Raw genomic sequence first — 25,119 nt, forward strand, 5'->3', positions numbered from 1 at the left:
CTAAAATTGTTTGTAAATATACAAAATTGTCTTTTCTAAGTAAAAAAAAAATTAAATAAGAAAATTTAATCAAAACTAAATGTGTAAAACATATTACTCAAGAGGTTGAAGGCTAAAAACTAATAGGTTTAAGAAAGGTTAAATACATTAATCAATGATACTATTGATGGTTAGGAAAAGAACAAAAATATCTGGTGTTTGTCCTTGATATCTGAATGTAATATCATAACTGGCAACCTTCTGTTCTAAAAATAGTTATTTGTTATCCATGTTAAGGGATAAAAGTTAGGAATAAAGAGGAATATGTTGGTGAAGTAATCTTTTGTGGTAAATTGAACTATTATTCACTATCATTTCTTCCATTCTTGTTCTTGCCATGTTTTCTGCCCTGTTGAGGTTGGTCATGGCCATGCCACATTTGCTGCATGTGAACAGAAGCTTTAAAAGCAACTGTGGCCTGTGGCCTTGTTGCTTTCAATCATTAAAAGATATGGCCCTCAATCATTAGAATAGTATGTCCAAGATAATGGATACATTAGTGTAGATTTCTGAATGGCAAGAAATGCAGAGACATGTGTAGCCAAGTGTAACTGAGCCCAGCACATACTGACCCAGTAAAGTCTAATAAGGCCAACATATGCCAACAAAACTCAAGAGACCTCAACAGAGTTAAAGGTACCTTAAACCCTAAAGTAACATAAGTAAGAAATGCATATTTGTTTGTTTTAAGCCTCTAATAACAAGTGGCTGTTGTTAAACCAAGCAACCCAGTGAAAATATATCAATATGATCCTGTAACACTATTTGACATTTTTTTTTAAATAACCACAGCTGGACTGGGGCTTGTAGGGCCAATTCAGTCAGGTTGGCTCACTGATATAATCAACTCTTACATTATTGATCATCAAAATGGAAGAAAATCCATAACTGATATCCTCATAAACAGTTCTGTCAGGCCACATTTAGATAACTACTAGAGAATTAATCAGTGACAGCATTTTGGGCCATACTTGTAATCAATAAACTTAATTACAAATAAAGTTTGATAGAATAAAAAAATACATGAGCAAAACCTTTATTTGTTCTTAACTGTTAATTATAGATTAGGACACACGTAATTAATACACAAGACATACTCCTCTTAAGGAGTTAGAGACCAATTAAATTAATTTCTAAAGAAGGGTTTGATATTTATAGTGTAAGAGAGATGATGATCATCACTAGAATTTTAGATACAATTTCTCAAGATTTATTATTCAAATATTCACAATTTGTAAAATTATTTATCATTACAATGAGGCATTCAGTTTTCATGAAAAGCATTCTTGGCATCTTTGTTTTTAAATATATGAAATTATTAAAATTTTTATCTCTTCTTATGTCTTTATACATGCCATGCAAAAGGTCCAGAAACCATTAGAAATAAACAGCATTAAGAATCAAAAACATTGGGGAAAACAAACAAACAAGGAAACTACGATGATAATGAAAAGGTCAGTGTTTGGAAAGGCTGCTAAAAAGTAGCTGAATGGAAACTTGGCAACTGACTGTGCCCAGAATCACAATGCTAATTGCTATCAGTGTGTAGCATTCAGGACTCCTAAAGTTAGAGATGAATGTACTCTCAGCAAGCCATAGAAGGCCTATGGGGTTACCTAAAACCCACCAGTGCCATGTAATAATAACTTTTATATTGGTATTTACCTTTTAAATCTGTTCCATACTGCTTTCCATTGTTCACTTTGCATTAATTTATTTTTAAAGAAACTGAATCCAACAGAGATTGCATCCAACATTGACTGTTACAGATAATTCTGCTTAAATGGACAGCCACAGACTGAGAGACTTACAACTCTTATTATTGATACTGGCCCACATACTGATGAACTTCTATTTCAAAAGCATATTTAGAGTGTCATCTACACCTAAAGAAGCATATCTCTAAGATAAACAAGTGGAAAAATCCAAAACAAATCAAAGAATCACATAAACACAAAATAACAGATTTACCCTGTATTTCAGGCACCCCTTGATGACTCATTCATCCATTCATTTACAAAATAAGTAAGAGAGCCTACTGAGTGCTAATCATTGTTTTAGATGAAAGAAATACAGTGGTCAAGAAGACATACAAGTTCATGTTTCCATGGAATATCCTTCATTTTCTAGTTGGAGAGATGCAAAAAGTAAACTAATTAACTTGTTCATAGTTGATAGTTATAAGATATATTAAACAAAGCATTGTGACTTATGAAGTGGGGATGCTACATGAAGATCAAGAAAATATTCTGTCTGGTTTCCAGTCCATCAGGAAGGGAGCTTGGGAGTCATCACTCCATACTAACAACAAGTAAAAAGCTGAAAAACTGAAACCCAACAACTCTTTTCAGGTCTATCAGATAACTGAGATTACAGGGCAAATCACTGCCCTCCAAAATGGAGAAACAGCCAGTCAGATATATAGATTGTAACTTTTCGAGCAGACACCCATAAGCAGAAATGTAAATAGGAACCAGTACCAGAGTAGGGAAACTTAACCTGTAGTTCGAAAATGGCTGGAGGTTCAATGTAAACAAATCTGAGAGTGAAAAACTCCAGGAGGTGCCAGTCTTGGAGGGAGCGTGCCTACACTTCTGTGTTTTACTGCCAGGAACTATACTATGTTCTCACAGTTAAGATGAGAGAAAAACTTCCTCATGATTCTGGCAGGAGGAGGAGAAATAAACCTTTTTGAAATGTACCAAAGCATTCTGTTCTTCTTAACAAGGCCTACCCTCAAGGGAAACTATTTTAGTAGAGCCCGACCTACTGGAGTTTTATCAAAGCCTAAATGACCGGGAGGAAAGGAAATATCCAACTCCACCTTCCTCTTGCTTTTCAAATGGGGAATAGGGGAAATGGGGGAAAGAGAAATAGTCAATGCCAGCCCCTTCTGTCCATCCCATTGTCCCACCTAAAGGGATAGGAGGATAGAAGGACTTTTGAAGTTCACAGTCCAGGGGCACAGGCTTACTAAAAGACTGAGAGCTAATCATAAGACTCTAGAACCCTTTCCTTCTCCCTGCACTTCACCAGCATATTACTGAAAGACCATTTACCACAGGTTCTTTTACCTAGGACATTATGTCCAGCTTTCTATAAACAACTACATACTAAAAGGCAAAAAAAACAGTTTTAAGAGACAGAGCAAGCATCAGGATCAGAGGCAAATATGGCAAGAATGTTGGAATTATCAGAGAAGCAATTTATTAATAAAATAACTATGATTAATATGCTGAAGTCTCTAATGGAAAAATTAGACAACACACAAGCATAACTGGGTAATGTAAACAGAGAGATGGAAATTCTAAGAAAGAATCAAACAGAAATGCTAACACTGTAACAGGAATGAAGAATATCTTTGATAGATTTATGATATTTATGGACACAGCTGAGGAAAGACTCTCTGAGCTTGAGAATATGTCAACAGAATCTTCCTAACTGAAAATCAGAAAGAAAATTGACTGAAAAAAATGGAACAGAATATCCAAGAGCTGTAGGAAAACTATGAAAGGTAAAACATATAGGTAATAGGAATACCAGAAGGAGAAAAGAGAAAGGAACAGAAGAAATATTTGAAGTAATAGTACTGAGAATTTCCCCAAATTAATGTCAGAAACCAAACCACAGATCCAGGATGCTCAAAGAACACCAAACAAGATAACTGCTTAAAAAAACATCTAGGCATATCCATCATATTCAAAGCTTCAGAAAATAAATAATAAAGAAAAACTCTTGAAAGAAACCAGGGGTGGGGGTGGGAGTCCTTACCTATAGAGCAATAAAGATAAGAATTACATTCCGTTTCTCCTCAGAAACCATGCAAGCAAGAAGAAAATGGAGTGAATATTTAAAGTTAAAAAAAAAAGCCCCACCAAGTCAGAATTCTGTACCCTGCAAAATTATCTTTCAAAGGTGAAGGAGGGATAAAGATGTTCTCAGACGAATAAAGTACACTTGTCTCACAAGAAATGTGAAAAGAATTTTCTCAGGAAGAAAATAATATGGGTCAGAAACTTGGATCTACATAAAGATAGAGCACTGGGGAAAGTGAAGATAAAATAAAGTATTTCATTTTTCTTATTCTTAATTAATCTAAGAGATAACAGTTTGTTCAAAATAATAATAGTGGGAATTCCCTGGCAGTGCAATGGGTAGGATTCCATGTTTCCACTACAGGGGGCATGGGTTCAACCCCTGGTCCGGGAACTAAGATCCTGCATGCTGCACAGCCAATAAATAAATAAATAAATAAATAAATAAATAATAGCAACAATGTGCTTAGTGATTATAAATTATGTATAATTTAAATGAATTGCAACAATGGTATAAGGGATGGAAGAGAGGAGTAAGGAATACTTTATTAGTATAAGGTACTGGCACTACCTATTAGGCACTATAGTGTATTTGAATGTTGAAATGGAATAGTTATAAATATACATGGCAAATTTTGCATTGTAAAAAAGAAGTACAATTGATATACTGATAAAAGAGAGAAAATGGAACAATTCAAAGTACTTAATTAAAACCACAAAAGACAGAAAGAGTGGAAGACAAAAACAAGAACAAAGAAAAGATCAACAAATAGAAAACAGTAACATATATGGTAGACATTAATCCAACTATATCAATAATCACTTTAAATGCCAATGGTCTAATGCATCAATTAAAGGACAGAGATTATCAGAATGGGTTAAAAAAAAGGCTCAACTATCTATATGTTGTCTACAAGAAACTCACTTTAAACACACACATATGTTAAAAGGATGGAGAAAAATATACTAAGATACACTAATCAAAGGAAAGTTAGAGTAGCTATATTAATTTCAAACAGAGCTTCAGAGCAAGAGAAATTATAAGGAATAAAGAGGGACATTACTTAATGAAAGAGGGTCAATTCTTCAAGAAAACATAACAATTTTTGAAGTGTGTATCTACCTAAAAACAGAGCATCAAACTATATGAGGCAAAAACTGCTAGAACTGCAAAGAGAAGTAGATGAAGTCACTATTATAACTGGAAACTTCAACACCTCTCTATCAGTACTGTACAGGTCCAGCAGACAGAAAATCAGTAAGAACACAGTTTAACTGAACATCTATATCAATTATCTAGATATAATCAACATATATAGACTACTCCACCCAATGACAGTAGAATACACATCCTTCTCAAGCTCACATGGAACACTCACCATGACGGACCACATTCTGGGTCATGAAACACACCTTACCAAATTTAAAAGAACAGAAGTAATACAACGTATGCTCTCAGACAAAAAAAGGAATTAAACTAGAAATGAAAAACAGAAATGTAGCTGGAAAATCTCAAAATACTTGGAGATGAACCAGCACAATTGTAAGTAACACATGGATCACAGAAGAAATATCATGAGAAATTTTAAAATTTGACCTAATAAAAATGAAAACATAACTTATCAAAATTTGGGTGAGGCAGTAAAAGCAGTGCTTAGAGGGAAATTTATAGAATTGATTGCATATATTATAAAACAAGAATGAGCTAAAAACCAGTAATCTATTGATAAGTTTCAACTTTAGGAAACTAGAAGAACAACAAATTATATTCAAAGTAAGCAGAAGAGGGCTTCCCTGGTGGCACAGTGGTTGAGAGTCCGCCTGCCAATGCAGGGGACACGGGTTCGTGCCCCAGTCTGGGTAGATCCCACATGCCACGGAGAGGCTGGGCCCGTGAGCCATGGCCGCTGAGCCTGCATGTCCAGAGCCTGTGCTCCGCAACGGGAGAGGTCACAACAGTGAGAAGCCTGCGTACCGCAAAAAAAAAAAAAAAAAAGTAAGCAGAAAAAAAGATTTAGATCAGAAATTACTGAAATTTAAAACAGGAAATCAATAGAGAGAATAAACAAAACCGAGAATTGACTCTCTGGAAAGATCAATAAAATTCATTAAACTCTAGCCAGGCTAACAAAGAAAAAATAGAGAATGCTGAAATTAATAATCACAGAAATGAAAGGGGAGACTTTGCCAAAAACTGCATGGACGTTTAAAAGACAATAAAGGAATACTATCAACAACGCTATGGCCACAAATTTGATAACCTAGGTTAAATGGACCAATTCCTTTAAAGACAGAATCTGCCAAGCCTCACAAAAGAACTACACAATCTGAATAGACCTGTATCTATTTAAAATTTGAATTAATAAGCGACAACCTTCCAAAACAAAACAAAACAAAATATCAGAGCCAGATGGGTTCACTGGTGAATTCTATCCAATATTTAAGGTGGAAATTCTACTAATTCTCTGCAATCTCTTCCAAAAGATAGAATAAGAGGGGCTACTTCTTATGTTATGAAACCAGCATTACCTTAATATCAAAACCACACAAGACATTACAAGAAAACTACAGAACAATAACTCTCAAGAATGTAGACGCAAAAATCCTCAACAAAATATTAGCAAATCAAGCCCAACAATGTGTAAAAATAATTATATGTTATGACCAAGTGGGATTTATAACAGTTGTGTAAGGCTGGCTTAACATTCTAAAATCAATTAATGTAAATCTATCACTTTAACAAGCTAAAGAAGAAAAAGCACATGATTACATAAATAGATGAAGAAAAATCATGACAAAATCCGATGCAATGCACATTCTTTAGAAAAAACTCTCAATAAACTAGAAATAAAGGGGAACTTTCTCAATATGACAACTAACATCTCAATATGCCAACATCTACAAACACAACAGCTAACATCATACTTAATGGTAAGAAACTTGAAGCAAGAACAAGGCAAAGATGTCACCATTAACCACTCTTTTTCAACATCATATAAGAAGATTTAGCTAGTGCAGTAAGAGAAGGAAATAAAAGGTATATGGATTAGGAAGGAAGAAAGAAAACTGTCTTTGTTCACAGATGACATGACTGCCTATGTAGAAAATCTGAAAGAATTGACAAAAAAACACCTGGAACTAAAAACAATTACAGTGATTTCAAGATATAAGGTTGATATACAGAGATCAATCACTTTCCTATATACCAGCAATAAACAAGTGGCATTTCAAATTAAAAACACACTAAATTATTACCCCCCAAAATGAAATACTTGGGTATAAATCCAACAAAATATGTATAAGATCAATATGAGAACTGCAAAACTCTGAAGAACAAAATAAAAAACTAATTAAATTGAGAGAGATTCAATGTTCATGGATAGGAAGACTCAATACTGTCAAGATGTCTTTCCTTTAAAAACCTTGTCTATAGATCCAATGAAATCCCAATCAAAATCCCAGAAAGTCATTTCTTTGGCTATTGACAAGCTGATTTTAAAATTTAAATGGAAAGACAAAAAACAAACAAACAACAGAATAGCCAACAAAATCTTGAAGAACAAAATGAGAGTACTAACACTATCCAACTTCAATACTTAAATATAAAGTTATAATAATGAAGACAGAGTGGTATTGGTGAAAGAATAGACAAAATAAATCAATGGAACAGAGTGCCCAGAAACAGACCCACAAAAATATGGTCAACTTATGTTTGAAACAGGAACAAAGGCAATATGATAGAGGAAAGGTAGTCTTTTTTTAAAAATTTTATTTTATTTATTTATTTTTGGCTGCATTGGGTCTTTGTTGCTGTATGCAGTCTTTCTCTAGTTGCAGTGAGTGGGGGCTACTCTTCGTTGCTGTGTGTGGGCTTCTCATTGAGGTGGCTTCTCTTGTTGCAGAGCATGGGCTCTAGGTGCACGGGCTTCAGTAGTTGTGGCTCATGGGCTCTAGAGTGCAGGCTCAGTAGTTGTGTTGTATGGGCTTAGTTGTTCCGCAGCACGTGGCATCTTCCCGGACCAGGGCTCGAACCTGTGTCCCCTGTATCAGCAGGAGGATTCTTACCACTGCACCACCAGAGAAGGCCGAAAGGCAGTCTTTTCTTTTCCTTTTTTTTTTTTTTTTTTTTGCGGTACACGGGCCTCTCACTGTTGTGGCCTCTCCTGTTGCGGAGCACAGGCTCCGGATGCACAGGCTCAGCAGCCATGGCTCACGGGCCCAGCCGCTCCATGGCATGTGGGATTTTCCCAGACCGGGGCACGGACCCGTGTCCCCTGCATTGGCAGTCGGACTCTCAACCACTGCGCCACCAGGGAAGCCCAGGCAGTCTTTTCAACAAATGTTGCATGAATAACTGGATATCCACATGCAAAAACATGAATCTAGACTGAGACCTTACACCCTTCAGAAAAATCAACTCATAATTAATCATAGATCTAAATGTAAAATGCAAAAGTGTAAGACTTCTAGAAGATAACAAGAGAAATTCTAGATGACATCAGGATTGGCTATAAAGTTTTAGATACAACACCAAAGACATAATCCATGAAAGAAAGAATTCAAAAAATGAACTTCATTAAAATTAAATACTTTGCTTGATGAAAGATACTGTCAAGGGAAATAGAATATAAGCCACAGAATGGAAGAAAATAATTGCAAAAGACATCTGATAAAGGGCTATTATCCAAAATAAATAAAGAACTTTTAAAATTGTACAAGAAAATGAACAACCTGATTATAAAATGGGCTAAAGAAAAAGATGCTCAACATCAGAAATGCAAATCAAAACTACAATGAGGTATCACCTCAAACCGGTCAGAATGGCCATCATCAAAAATCTACAAATAATAAATGCTGGAGAGGGTATGGAGAAAAGGGAACCCTCTTGCACTGTTGGTGGTAATGTAAATTGATACAGCCACTATGGAGAACCGTATGGAGGATCCTTAAAAAACTAAAAATAGAACTACCATATGATCCAGCAATCCCACTCCTGGGCATATACCCAGAGAAAACCATAATTCAAAAAGATACATGCACCCCAATGTTCATTGCAGCTCTATTTACAATAGCCATGATATGGAAGCAACCTAAATGTCCATCAACGGAGGAATGGATAAAGAAGATGTGGTACATATATACAATGGAATATTACTCAGCCATAAAAAGAACAAAATAATGCCATTTGCAGCAAAATGGATGGACCTAGAGATTGTCATACTGAGTGAATTAAGTCAGACACAGAATGACAAATATCATATGATATCTCTTATATTTGGAATCTATTTTTAAAAAGGGTATAAATGAACTTAGTTATAAAACAGAAGTAGAGTCACGGATGTAGAAAAGAAATTTATGGTTACCAGGGGATGGGGGGGATAAACTGGGAGACTGGGACTGACATATACACCACTATATATGAAGTAGATAATAAGGACCTTCTGTATAGCACAGGCAACTCTACTCAACACTCTGTAATGACCTATATGGGAAAAGAATCTAAAAAGGAGTGGATATATGTATATGTATAACTGAATCACTCTGCTGTAACCTGAAACTAACACAACATTGTAAATCAACTATACTACAATAAATTTTTTTTAAATGGGCTAAAGATATGAACAGACAGCTCACCAAAGATAGAGAGGTGGCAAATAAGCATGTGAAAAGATGTTCACCATCACATGTAATTAGAGAAATGAAAATTAAGACTACAGTGTGATACCACTATAGACTTACTAGAATGGCAAAAATTTAAGACACTGATAACACCAAATGCTGGGGATGATATGGAGAAACAGGAACTCATTCATTGCTGGTGTGAATGCAAAATGGTACAGCCACATTAGTTTCTTACAAAACTAAACGTACTGTTACCATGTAATCTAGCAATCATACTCCTTGGTATTTACCCAAATCAAGTTAAAAACATGTCCACACAAAGCCTTGCACATAGATGTTTATTGCTATTTTATTTATAATTTCTAAGACATGGAAGCAACCAAGATTTCCTTCGGTATCTGAATAAATAGTGGTACATCCAGGCAATGTAATATTATGCACCAATAAAAATAAATCAGCTATCAAACTGTTTAAAATACAGAGGAAACTTTTTTACATATATGTGTCTGTGTGTGTGTGTATGTGTTTGTGTGTGTCTATATACTTTTTCAGATCCTTTTCTATTATAGGTTATTACAAGATATTGAATATAATTCCCTGTGCTATACAGTAGGTCCTCGTTGGTTATCTATTTTATATATATGTATGTATGCTAATTTATGCCTCCCCCCTTCCCCTTTTGGTAACCATAAGTTTGTTTTCTAGGCCTGGAGACTATTTCTGTTTTGTAAGTAAGTTCATTTGTATCGTTTTTTTTAGATTCCACATATAAGTGGTATCATATATTTGTCTTTCTCTGTCTTCTTTCACTTAATAGGATAATCTTTAGGTCCAACTAAGTTGCTGCAAATGGCATTATTTCATTCTTTTTTATGGCTGAGTAATATTCCATTGTATATATGTACCACATCTGCTTTATCCATTCATCTGTTGGTGGACATTTTTGTTACTTCCATGTCTTGGCTATTGTAAATAGTGTTGCAATGAACATTGGGGTACATGTATCTTCAAATTAGAGTTTTCTCCAGATATATGCCCAGGAGTGGGATTGCTGGATCATACGGTAACTCTATTTTTTAGTTTTTTAAGCAACCTCCACACTTCTCCACCGTAGCTACACCAATTTACATTCCCACCAACAGTGTAGGAGGGTTCCTTTTTTGTCCACACCCTCAAAAACATGGAGGAACTTGAAATGCATATTACTAAGTAAAGAAATCCAATCTGAAGTGGTTATATACTTCATAATTCAACTATATGAAATTCTGGAAAAGGTGAAAGTAGGGACAGTATAAAGATCAGTGGTTGTTGGGGTTAGGGAAGAGAGAATGATGATCGGGCAGAAGACAGGATTTTCAGGGCAGTGAAACTGTTCTGTATGAAACTGTAATGATGGATACATGTAATTATACTTTTGTCAAAGCCCGTATAATGTACAATACCAAGAGTGAATCCTGGTGTGGGTTTTGGGTGTTAATGATGTGTCAATGGACATTCATAGATTATAACAAATGTACCGCTTTAGGGCTGGAGGTTAAAAGTGGGAAATGCTGTGCATGTGTAGAGGCATGGGATATAGGAGAACACTATTTTCTGCTACATTTTGCTGTGAACATAAAATCACACTAAACCTATTTAAAAACCTTTTTTAAAAGTAAGTATTTCATGTAATGAAAACAGCATGAAAAAATACTCCCTGAGTTTCTATAAATGTAGTATATTCAAGGAATAGAAAGGCTGTGAGGCTGGAATAAGAGAATGAATAGTGATTGGTGGTTCAAAAAGATAGAGGGTAAATTTCAATCAGTGCCATTTGGATTAGCAGTTGATATTGCAAGCAGACTCAGATCTTGTTATTGATCTGGATCTGCAAACACAAATGTAATAATTGGACTTTTTAAATTGTTTTTGAATACTGACTACATATGAAACACATTTCTGGCTGGAGGAATTAATAAAGATATGAGTAATCCACAGTCCCTACATTTATGGGACTAAAACATTAGTACAATACAAGGTATACAAATAAAACAGCTTAAAAATACATTGCTATAGAAGAGATAAAAATGGAATACTCTGAGGATCAAGAGGAAGAATTTACATATTCATTGATTATAAAATATTGCTTGAGGAACTACTGTATGGCAGACATCATTCTAGGCTGTGAGGATGCTTAGTGAAGGAGACAAAGTTATCTGTCTGAGAAGTTTTGTGGAAGTAAATAAAGCTATGCAAGGGAGATTAGAAGGCCTGATTGTATGTGTGGGGTGGGAATGAGTGCAATTTTACTTTTTTGTTTATTTACTTATATAATTTCCAAGTTACAGTATTATAGTTCAACATCTGTATATACTACAGAGGGATCACCACCACAAGTCTAGTTATCATCCATCACCACAGAGTTGACCCGCCTTCACCTATTTCACCACCACCAATGCTCTTCCCCTCTGGTAACGACTAATCTCTTCCCTGTGTTGATAACTTTTTGTTTTAATTTATTGGTTGTTTTTCTTTATATTCCACATACAGTATTCATTTTTCTCCATCTGACTTATTTCACTTAGTGTAACACTCTCCAAGTCCATCCATGTTATCACAAATGGCAGAATTTCGTTCTTTTTAAAGGCGGAGTAGTATTCCATTGTATATATACCACATTTTCTTTATCCATTCATTTGTTGATAGACATTTATGTTGTTCCCATGTCTTGGCTATTATAAATAATGCTGTAATGAATATGGGGATGCATATATGCGATGATCACAGGGTGAAATACCGTGAAACGGAATAATTGGGTTTTATAGTAGTTCTGTTCTTAATTTTTTGAGGAATCTCCATACTGTTTTCCATAGTGGCTGCACCAATTTACATTCCTGCCAACAGTGGACGAGAGTTCCCTTTTCTCCACATCCTCATTAACAATTATTTGTTGTCTTTTTTATAGTAGCCATTCTGACAAGTGTAAGGTGAAATTCCATTGTGGTTTTGATTTGTATTTCCCTGATAATTAGTGATTTTGAACATCTTTTAATGTTCTTGCTAGCCATCTGTATGTCCTCTTTCGGAAAAATGCCTATTCAGGTCCTCTGCATATTTTTTAACTGGGTTGTTTGGTTTTTTGTTTTGAGTTGTATGAGTTGTTTTTTTTTTCTTGCAGTACGTGGGCCTCTCACTGTTGTGGCCTCTCCCATTGTGGAGCACAGGCTCCAGATGCACAGGCTCAGTGGCCATGGCTCACAGGCCCAGCCGCTCCACGGCATGTGGGATCTGCCCGGACCAGGGCACAAACCCGTGTCCCCTGCACTGTCAGGCAGACTCTCATCCACTGTGCCACCAGGGAAGCCCAACAAGATAATTTAATAAACTATATCAGGTAATGCAATTAACTTATAAAAATTAACATTACTCATGAATAAAAACAAAATCAATTAGAAAATATAAAGGAAGAGAATCTCCTATTTACAAAATAAATTTTAAAATTGGCTATAAATGGCTAATTTCAGGACTATGGCAATAAATATACAAGCTGACCCTGGAGCCTCTTTTAGTGCCAGAAACTGAGGAAGTGCTAAATCAAAACAAAACAAGCAAGCAAAAACTATAATGATGTGAACATGTAAAAGGGATGCAGAAGCCAACTGAAAGAGTTTCCAAAGGCCAAAGCTATAGCAATTTGAGCAACTAAAGTAATATTGGATAATATCCCAAAGGATAAAATAACCCAAACTATAAAATAAATATCCTTGAGTCTACACTGATATAAATAAATGATTAAATAAATTAATGTGAAAGAAGAGACAAATCTCCTTTGAGGAAGAATTCCAAATAACTTATGTAGATTATACCCCCCAAGTAGGTGGAATATAAATCTCCACTCCTCAAATGTGAGATGCACATATTGACTTCCTTCCAAAGAGTACATTATGGATAGGGAAAAAAATAACTTTACAGTGAAAAAAGCTGGCAAAAACTACCTCAGCCAAATGATCAATGTTACCATCATACTTGATAAGTCAGTCTTATTGATAAGATGTAATGAAAGTGGCACCTTATCGCTGTGGTCTTCCTCCCCCAAACACATAACCCCAGTCTATTCATAAGAAAGACGTCAGACGAATCCCAATTGAGGGATATTTTACAATATACTTGATAAGTACTCCTAAAAACTCTTAAGATCATCAAAAATAAATAAAGCCTAAGAAACTATCACAGCTAATTGGAGTTTCAGGAGAACCAATGAACTGTGGTATCCTGGATGAGATCCTGGAGCATAAAAATGATATTAGGTAAAAGCTAATAAAACCTGAATAAACTATGGACTTTAGTTAATAATAATGTATCAGTATTTACTCATTAGTTGTGACAAACAATTCTAATGTAAGATGTTAATAATAGGGGAAACTGGGTATAGGGTACATAGGACCTTTTGTACTACTTAACATTTTATTTCAGTGAATCTAAAACTCTGTAAATTGTTTTTAAAAGATTTTTTAAAAATTGAGCATAAGCTTAACAAGAAATATACGGAGGCTGTATGAGAAAGATATAAAACACTTCAAAGATTCCCAAATGACTTAAAAACAGGAAATATATGGTTTTGGAAAAGAAGACTTAAATTTATAAATATTCTACTCATCCCAAGGTAAATTTATACATTTTAGTCATCCTAATAAAATTACCATTAGGTTCTCTTCCCCCGGTAGATCTCAAAAAGTTTATAATAAACACACTTAAAAGAACAAACTTACTGAAACAGTCAGAAAAAAAGTATAAAAATATCTGATATTAAAGTAGCTTATAAAGGTTATATAATTAAAACATATTAGGTTTTTATTAATATACTGACAGTGTAATGCATTAAAATGGAAAATCTGGAAGTATACCCATTGGATATGGCAATTCAGTGTGCAATAAGGTATTTCAAATGACTGAATAAAATACAAAAAACTTTTGGTTAATACTAAGATAATTGGATAGCTTATGGGAAAATGTTATATTAGTTCTGTTCCCTTCATGATAAATCAAGATAAATTCAAAAGCAGGATGATACTGAATTCTTCTTCCAGGTTGGTAGCATGAAGTGTGCCACAGACCCACTCCCAGGCAACACAAAGCAAAATTTTTGAAAATTTTATTTAAAAACCCAGCCATTTAAAGTCTCTGGTAATTGTCTTAAGAGAACAACGCAAAAAAGGAGGAAATATCTAGCTAAAAAAACTATTAAAACTCAATAACTACAGTGAGAGTCTTGAGACATTTGAGTCAGGATTATTCTCACAACTTTCCAGAAAATCTAAGACCATTCTAAATTTTTTAATTTTTTTAAAAATTTGGGCACAAAATGAAAAATAAATGAATAATATTCCTTCTGCCTCCTTTCCTTTTACCCACCTCATCCTGAAGTAAATTCCATTTTCTGTGGGTTTGGTTAAGAAGATGGTGTTCCCTCTTCCGTCAACTCCCAATCAAGGGTTACTATATCTTTCTGGGAAGGGTATAAGGCCAGCATTTCTCTTTCTTTATACTTCCAAATTTAAGAGAATAAGTTCCTGGTGAGTGTGGCTGAAATAGTTGGGACTTGTTTATTCAGCCTCTACCTATAGAATGGAGGCACTAACTCAAGTGTAGCAGGCTGAGAATACTGGGTCCTAATTGCTCTCATCCTGGCATGCTTGTAGGAAAGAGGTTTTATGTTGAGAGAAGCAAGCTGAGAAGGCCAGAGGCTACTGCCCTACCCAGTGCCCATAGTAGTGGCTTAGGTATTTTGCCTAGGTGGAGCAGTTCATAAGAAAAAAAAATACAACAAAGTTCTTCCCAAAAGACTGACTTTTTTAGAAACAGAAGATTGGGAAGTTCAAGCCTAAGGGTACTCTCAAAAATAATAGCTCCCCAATAGCTGCTCTTTTGCCAAAGCCTTGTAAGCTGAACCTGGATGACTTGATATATAATTCAAAGTAATCACCACAACAGATTACTGATGGATGACCTTCATGTCTGCTACAGCGTGGTCCACTCAGAAAGTTCACTGGAATACCTAATGCCATTACCAAAAAGATTCAAACTGCACACCAAATATGCATTTGATCACAACTTTCATGCTTGAGCCTAACATCCAGAAATCTCAACTGACTATTCTCTGGACTCAGAAACTGGGTTTCCAATTACTATTATTTGTTTTTCTTTTATTTTCAGAGAAATCCTCTCTCATTAAATATTGACTGTTTCCACCATCCAGCAAATAGCCTCCACCAAATGAGAAATGGACTTACGTTATTCAACTAAAGAAGAATGGATCTTCTTTCCTTCAACTGGGAGGTGGGGAAGTGGGAGGGGGTTGTTGACAAAACTTAAGTCAGGCTCCGCTGTGTCTGCTTTCTGACCAGTCCCTGACCTTGGCCTTTGTCCTTGGTCAGTTTAGTACAATTTTAGCAAGAATTCTATTGGGTCAGTTTAGTGAAAATTCTCCACCCTTGATATCTGATCAAATTCCTTATCCCCCACCCTTGATATTGCCCTGATTTGCCCTCAGCAAAAATCCTATCAAGTGGGTTTAATCCAAATTTCCCTTAACCCTGATGTTTCCTCTTAGTAATTTTCCATCCACTGACCACTACCCTGTTCATTGGTTATAAATCACCACTTGTCTTTGTTGTATACAGAATTAAGCCAAATCTCTCTTTCTCTTATTATGACACTCTAATGAATAAAGTCTGCCTTACCATTAAAAAATAATAATAACAATAATATCTCCTCCTAATTAAGAGCAACAAGATAAAGAACAGGCTTCTAGCTCACCAGTGAGAAGCAGAGAAAGAAAGAGTTAGGAGCCCTTCTGGAGTCAGAACAAACCTCAAAGACTGACATCAAGATCAACCCTGTCCAAATTCAATTGGAAAAAAGTATTGAACAACTTAAGCCCCAAGGCACTGTTGAAAACAATAGGGCAAACAACTGGTAATTACTGGAACCTAAAGGCTGGATTACTACCAAATGAAACAGACCACTGAACAGAGAATGCCAGAGAGAAAGAGGCAGAGATCCATACTAAAACAACTGTGCATCCCAGTGTGATTATGTGGATGTCTCTCACACTTTGGGGGAAACAGACATTACTGAAAGGGTCCAACCATGTTATTAGATAAATAATCAACCAGCAACAAAAACAAACCCTGGATAGGGCTGAAGGGGAATTTGTATCCACAATTACTATATTATCTAAAATATTATATCCAGTTTTCAATAAGTTGTGAGACATGCAAAGGAACAGGAAATTATGACCCATATAAGTAAAAAGAGGAGGCAACAGATACTGCCCATGAGAGTAGCCAGATGTTATATTTAACAAAGACTTCAAAGTAGCTAATTTAAAAATATGCATATAATTAAAAGAAACCATGCTTAAAGAAGTAAAGAAAGGTTTGATAACGTTTTATCAAAGAGAGACTATCAATTAAAAGATAGATACTATAACAAATTAACCAAATGGAAATTATGGAGTTGAAAATTACAAGAATGAAAACGTAAAATTAACTAGAAGGGCTCAATAGTAGAATTAAACTGCAAAAGAAAAATCAACAAAGATAGATTGATAGCCATTACACTATCTAAAGAAGAGAGACAACATTATGAAGAAAAATGAACAGAATATCAGAGAAATATGAGGCACCTTTAAATGCAACAACATACATAGAGTTAGATTATTCAAAGGAAAGGAGAAAGAGCAAAAAATGTGAATAAATAATTGCTTAAAACTTCTCAAATCTGCTGAAAAATATTAAGCTAAACATTCAAGAAGTTCAATGAACTACACATAGAGTGCAAAGAGATTCACATGCAGAAATATAGTAGAAAAGCCAAAAGACAAAGAGAAAGAGAAAGTCTTGAAAATCGGAAGAGAAAAACAAATCATGTACAAGGGAACCTCTATAGTATGAACAGCTTCTCATCAGAAAAAATGGAGGCCTAACAGCGGTGAGATGACATATTCAAACTTCTGAAAGAAAAGACTGTGAACCAAGAATCTTATAGACAGCAAAACTATCTTTCAAAAAAGAAAGCAAGACTTTCCCAGAAGACCAAAAACTGAGAAAGTTTATTACTAGTAGACTCATTACAAGAAATACTAAAAGTTTCCTGAAATAGAACTAAAAGTTCTATTGAAAGGTCGTAAATCCATACAGAGATTCAAAACCACACACACAAAAAAGATCTCACTGGTAGAGGTAATTTTGAAAGACAAAATAAATGTCCATTTCTTCTCTATTCTTAACTTACATAAAAAAGAAAATGTATAAAACAATATGTATGTAATTATATTGTTGGGCCTATAGCATACAGAAATGTAATACATATGACAATAACAGCACAGGAGTTAATGAAAGCAAAGATGTAATGGAGTGAGGAAATGACACCAAGTGGTAACTTAATTACACAGGAATCAATAAAGAGAATCAGAAATGGTAAATAATAAGTTAAATGTAACAAATCTTATAAATGTGTACCTGCTCTCCTTTCTTTTATCATCTTCTTTAATAGACATACAATTTTCAAAAGTAATAATTATCACAATATACATTTTGGTTTGTAATATTATAGATGTAATTTGTATAAAAATAAGCACAAAAAGGGAGAAAATAAAATGGAGCTGAATAAGAGTGACTTTCTATATGTCACTGAAATTAAGTTAGTATAAACCTAAAGTGGATTTGAGAATTTAAGATGCATATGGCACAACCTAAAGCAACTGCTAAAAAAATAACCCTCAAAAATACAATGAAAAATTCTTTAAAGGAATCAAAATCTTAAACTTGAAAATATTCACTTAATGCAAAAAAAGCAGTGACAGAGGAATACAGGAACAAAAAAGACTTGAGACATACAGAAAACAAAAATTAAATGGCAGACATAAATTCAACTCCAAGAACAAAATTAAATGAGAATAGATTAAATAATCCAAAAAAAGATGCAGACCTAGAGTCTGTCATACAGAGTGAAGTCAGAAAGAGAAAAACAAATATCATATATTAATGCATATATGTGGAATCTAGAAAAATGGTACAGATGAACCTACTTGCAAGGCAGGAATAGAGACGCAGACATAGAAAATGGACATGTGGACACGGGTGGGGGAAGGGGAGGGTGGGATGAATTGGGAGATTAGGTTTGACATAAATACACTACCATGTGTAAAACAGATAGCTAGTGGGAACCTGCGGTATAGCACAGGGAGCTCAGCTCGATGCTCTGTGATGACCTAGGGGGTGGGATGAGGGGTGTGGGAGGGAGGTCCAAGAGGGAGGGGATATATTGGGTTGGCCAAAAGGTTAGTTCAATTTTTTCCATAAGATGGCTCTAGCAGCATCTAGTTGTCTTTAACTTCATTCGAAACAATTCTGTTAGACTGTATGTGACAGCTGTCATATTGGCGTGCATTTAAAAAACGACTTATCAAAATTGGTGAATTTTTGTGTAACCATTTTAATATTGAAGACAGAAGAAAAAAACCAACATTTTCAACATACTATACTTTATTATTTCAAGAAAGGTAAAAACACAACCAAAATGCAAAAAAAGATTTGTGCAGTGTATGGAGAAGGTGCTGTGACTGATCAAACATGTCAAAAGTGGTTTGTGAAGTTTTGTGCTAGAGATTTCTCACTGGACGATACTCCATGATCAGGTAGATCAGTTGAAGTTGATAGCGATCAAATCGAAACAATAACTGAGAACAATCAACGTTATACTACGCGGGAGATAGCCGACATACTCAAAATATCCAAATCAAGCGTTGAAAATTATTTGCACCAGCCTGTTTATGTGAATCACTTTGATGTTTGGATTCCACATAAGTGAAAAAACCTCCTTGACCATATTTCCTCATGCGATTCTCTACTGAAACATAATGAAAACGTTCCGTTTTTAAAACAAATTGTGACGGGTGATGAAAAGTGGATACTGTACAATAATGTGGAACAGAAGAGATTGTGGGGCAAGCGAAATGAATCACCACCAACCACACCAAAGGCTGGTCTTCATCCAAAGAAGGTGATGTTGTGTATATGGTGGGACTGGAAAGGACTCCTCTATTATGAGCTCCTTCCAGAAAACCAAACGATTGATTCCAGCAAGTACTGCTCCAATTAGACCAACTGAAAGAAGCACATGACGAAAAGCGTCCAGAATTAGTCAAAAGAAAACACATAATCTTCCATCGGGATAATGCAAGACCACATGTCTCTTTGATGACCAGGCAAAAACTCTTACAGCTTGGCTGGGAAGTTCTGATTCATCTGCCGTATTCACTAGACATTGCACCTTTGGATTTTCATTTATTTTGGCCTTTACAAAATTCTCTTAATGGAAAAAAATTTCAATTCCCTGGAAGACTGTAAAAGGAACCTGGAACAGTTCTTTGCTCAAAAAGATAAAAAGTTTTGAGAAGATGGAATTATGAAGTTGCCTGAAAAATGGCAGAAGGTAGTGGAACAAAAGGGTGAATACGTTGTTCAATAAAGTTCTTGGTGAAAATGAAAAATGTGTCTTTATTTTTTACTTAAAAACTGAAGGCACTTTTTGGCCAACCTGATACGTATACATATAGCTGATTCACTTCATTGTATAGCAGAAACTAGCACAACACTGTAAAGCAATTATACTCCAATAAAAAAAAAAACGAATGAACATTGAAAAAAATTAATTAATTAATTAAAAAACAGATTCAACTATATGACACTCCTTAGACATCTTATCAAAGACATACTGTATTCAAAGATAAAATTGGGTTGGAAATAAAAAGATGGAAAAAGATGTATCCTGCAAACAGAAACCATAAGAAAGCTCAAGTGGCTAAACTAATTATAAGGTAAAATAGATTTAAGAACCAAAAATGTTATTGGACATGAAAAAAAAGCTTTATAATGAAAAAAGTGTCAATACATTATGAAGTTATAATAATTATAAAAATATATGTACTGAACAGCAGGGCACCAAAATACATGAAGCAAAGACTGACAGAATTGTGGGGAAAATAGACAGTTCAACAATAATAGAGACTAAATACTCCACTTTCAATAATGGATAAAACAACTAGGCAGAAGATCAGTATGGATATAGAAGACTTGAACAACCACATAACCGAACTAGACTTAATATGCATCTATTGAACACTCTACCCCAAAACAGCAGAACACACATTCCTCTCAAGTGCACATGGAACATCCTCCAAGGTAGATCATATGCTAAGCCATGAAACAAGCCACAGTGGAGTTAAATTGAAAATTAATAATACCAAGAGATTTGGGAAATTCACACATTTGTGGGAGTTAACACTCTACTCAATAACCAATAGGACAAAAAAGAAATCACAATAGAAATTACAAAATACTTTGAGACGAAGGAAAATGAATCACAACAAACCAAAACTTACAGGATGCAGTTAACACAGTGCTCAAAGGTGTACTTAGAGCTGTAAATGCCTATATTAAGAAAGAAGAAAGATCTTAAGTTAACAACGTAATCATCCATCCTCAGACACATGAAGAGGAAGAGCAAACTATACTCATAACGAGGAGAGGTAGAATAAGGATTAGAGTAGAAATTAAAGAAACAGACACTAGAGAAACAATAGAGAAAACTAACAAAACCAAATGTTCGTACTTTGAAGAGACAAAAACAAACTGACAACCTGTAATTTGACCAAGAAACAAAGATAAAGACTCATGACTAAAATCATAAATAAAAGAGGGGGCATAACTTTTGACTTTATAGAAATAAAAATTATTATGAATGAATACTATGAATAACTGCATGCAACCAAATTTCACCAACTAGGTGAAATGGGAACATGCCTAGAAAGGTGCAAACTATGAATACTGACTTAAGAACTAGAAAATCTGAATAAAATATAATGAGCAATGAGAATGAATTAGTAAAATTATTTTCTGAATCAAACTGAAAGTAGTTAGGGCTCTAAAGAAAAATATTTCTTTAATTTTATGTTTTTTTAATTTTCACTTGTCACTTTGTTCATTTGGTTTGCAGAAAGTTTTATTTTTAAAAATGTAGCTATAGTAACTAAAAGAAGCATGCTTAAAAGACAGATGATAGGTACAAATAATTTTTATACCTAGTAAGGCACCAACATTAACATAAAAATCCATAAGATTTGTATCTACTAAAATGCACTTAATAGAAAATTCTTGTTTTCTTAGCCTAACGTATGAATTCAATTTATATACAATCATTTTCCAGTGGAGACTGGTTACATTTTTCATTTGCAAACAGTAATAGTGAGGTTTATTCATCTCTTTCATCTCTGTATTATTCATCTTTGTTCCTCAAAGTTAATACCCAACTGCCAATAAATATATTCAAGAAAATTGTTTGAAGTGAACTGTTTCCTGTCTATATATTTGTATTACAATGAAAATGTCAGAATTATGGTATCTTCTGAATTCTAACTTGTACACATTGTAGATTGTTTGTAGCTGAAAAGACTTAAAAATAGTGGTGAATGTTATATGTCTATTCAGATAGCTCAAGGGACAGAATATAGTATAATGGCCTTTACCTTTTGGAGCTACATAGGTGGGTCAATTACAATTCATTCATTCTTCTTAGCTAAAGATATTTTAGAATTACAAAAATAACTGTAAAACTTTTGTGACCCAGTAATAATAAACATCCATTTTGAATATTTAAGGGAAGGGAGTTGTCCAAATCAACTTCTGCCTATGACAAAGTCTATTAAAATATCTTTTAATTTCAAGGTTAAAACTTTAATAATTATGATCACATCAAACATGTTCTCTATATATACTTTAAGCATTCAAGCAAGTCATGAGACCTTCATATTTTTTGCAAGGAAAATTCAACCAACATAATAATTTAGTAATATAAGCAACAAAAATAATGATTTCAATTTCCTCTGACCTAGAAGTATTTAGGTGACCGAGAAATATAGACAAAGGAAAAGCAAGCTATACTGTTTCATTTTTCATGTGTGCTTTTAATATTTAGGCCTCCAATATGGTAACTACTATAAAAACATTTGGTAAATTTAGCAAAACATTGCAAGTGGCACATTGATAAAAAGACATCGTCCTTGTTCATACAGCACTTATGTAAGGTGATAAAAATGTTTGTCAATTCATTGACCTTGAAGAGGAGGTAAAAAAAATATAATAATATTTAGGTAGCTTAGAGAGTATAGCACAAGGTGAAAGTTCAATCTTTATTCCATACCATTCTAGATGTGATTCAGGTCTATATAAATGATCAAATAACCAAATTTATTTTACAGTTAAAGTGATAACTGTACATCTACTTAAAAGTGTTTTTTCAGCAGCAGGCAAACAACCATTACTTTATTTTATTCAACCTGCCAAACAAAATCTGACATTTATGCCTTATTTCAGTATTTTTTCAGTCTTTGGAATCAGAATAGAGAGGTTTAAAGTTGATTTCTAAGCTTCCTTCTTTTGTGAAGGTCTAACAAAGAAAACAACAGTTTATAAAGATAACAGATGCTGCTAAGTGCCTTTTGTCCTTACGTGCTAAAGTTTTATTTCTCTTCTGATGGCCTGGAAGCTAAAGACTTCAATAAAAAACAACAAACAACTGTTCTCATTTGATTTTGATTATAAATATATGAACAGTAAAGTATTCTATTTATTGCTCATTTATGATGAACTGTAAATTATTCTAGCAACATTTACAATTCTATTTATTTTTCATTTGAGAATGATTAGAAGTGAGTGGCTATTGAAGAGCCTTTGGCAGGTGGCAAAAATGGAACTTATATCATTTTATTGTGTTTATTCTCATCTGTAATTGCCTTAGGTACATCGTCTCCTACACACACACACACACACACATACACACACACAAACACAGACATATATCAGCCAGGGGTGGTCACTTCAATGAATATTGGCACACTGGTCCTCACATAACAATAAACAAATATCCTCTGATACGCAATCCATTTTTAGGTGGTTGTTGAACTCAGTATCAATGAATAACCTCCTGTGGTTATTAGATGGTTATCTGTCCAGCTCAATCTAATTTCTTATTTTTTAGTATCAATTGTACCTAGGTAGCAGTTACCCAGCCAGCAAGTTGTGTGACCACTACTAGTCTTGTGTGGTCACAAGGCTAGTTATCCACAATGGCATGTAAGTAGATGTGATCCACGTCACTTTTAGGCCAAGGCTCTTAAGAAGCTAGCGTGCTTTCTCCAGGTTCTTTTTCCTTTCTGGCCACCTGGATGGCAATCTCCTGGGTCACACTAGAAATCAAGTTTTAGAAAAGGCAGAACTAACAAAACTGAAACTTCCCTGGACTCTTAGGTAAGCAAGAAATGGACTACATATTTATTGAGCCATTTCATATATTTTAATCTGTTACCATGATCTAGCCTACTCTAATATATCCCTCAAAAGTTTTTTTTCTATAACCAAAATGGAGCTATAGAACACTATTCTCTCATCACCACCCATCTCATAATAATAGGTATTGTTTTCAGCCTATAGTGTTTTTCAATAGTTAGCTTCAATTTGTACTCAGTATAATGTGTAGGAAAGTATATATTTCGTGGTGTCAGGAGACTTCATTTTGAACCCCACTTTGCCTCTTTCTAGTTGTGTGATTTATAACCTTTGTGCCTCAATTTCCTCATTTGAAAACTGTTTAATAATACATAATTCGCAATTTTATGTGAGTTTGTGTCTGTTGTGTGAAATAACTAAAAGAGGTAGTACTTATGAAAGTTCCAAACACATACTTGAAATATTAATTCCAGATATTTAATAATTAATATTTAATAAATAATCGAATGAAATGAATGATATTGATATTCAATGAATGATATTAAATATTATAAATGAATGATATCAAATAATATTAATACTATTGGTATAATATTATAAATGAATGATATTAAATAATATTAATACTATTGGTATTTATATTTAATTTATTAATTTTAACTGATTTTAATAATAAGAAGGTGGCAATATAAACAAGCAGGCATTACCTCAGGATTTAGATGGAGAAAATGAAATCCAGGGAATTTAACTCACCAGCACTGGTGAGGTTAAGGGAAAACTGCCACTTTTACTTCATTTATGTTTTGCTAGTCCTTTTTCAGTGAAACTGAATAATTATTAGGATTAAAGTAAAGATTTAATGTAAACATTCCTTGGGGGTTAAAACATTGAATTACTCATTGATTAATGAAACTTGGGCAGCTTAAAGAGCTATTTAAAGTGGGAATAAAAACCCAACAGATTTTGATAGTGTTATAGGTTGGCAATTAAGAGTAGAGATTCAGTTAAGGGTAAACAAGATTGCTTAGATACATAACTCTGTTTTACCACTTACTATCTGTGTAATTTTGGGTAAATTCTTCAACTCTCTAGGTCTCAATTTCATAATCTATAAAAAGTAGGTAATAACCCACTTACTGGGTTCTTGTGAAGATTAAGGGAGATAATCTATAAAAGAACTCAGAACATTTGGTACACAGTAAGCTCTGAAATGTTAGTTATTTTTATAATTAATATGTGATACATATAAGAAAATATGTATGTTGAATGTTAAAAGAACAGAGACAGAATCTGTTGCTTGTGTTAGCATCTGACTG

The sequence above is a fragment of the Mesoplodon mirus genome, assembly GCF_964341445.2.
Source record: "Mesoplodon mirus genome assembly, chromosome: X".
Taxonomy (NCBI): Eukaryota; Metazoa; Chordata; class Mammalia; order Artiodactyla; family Ziphiidae; genus Mesoplodon; species Mesoplodon mirus.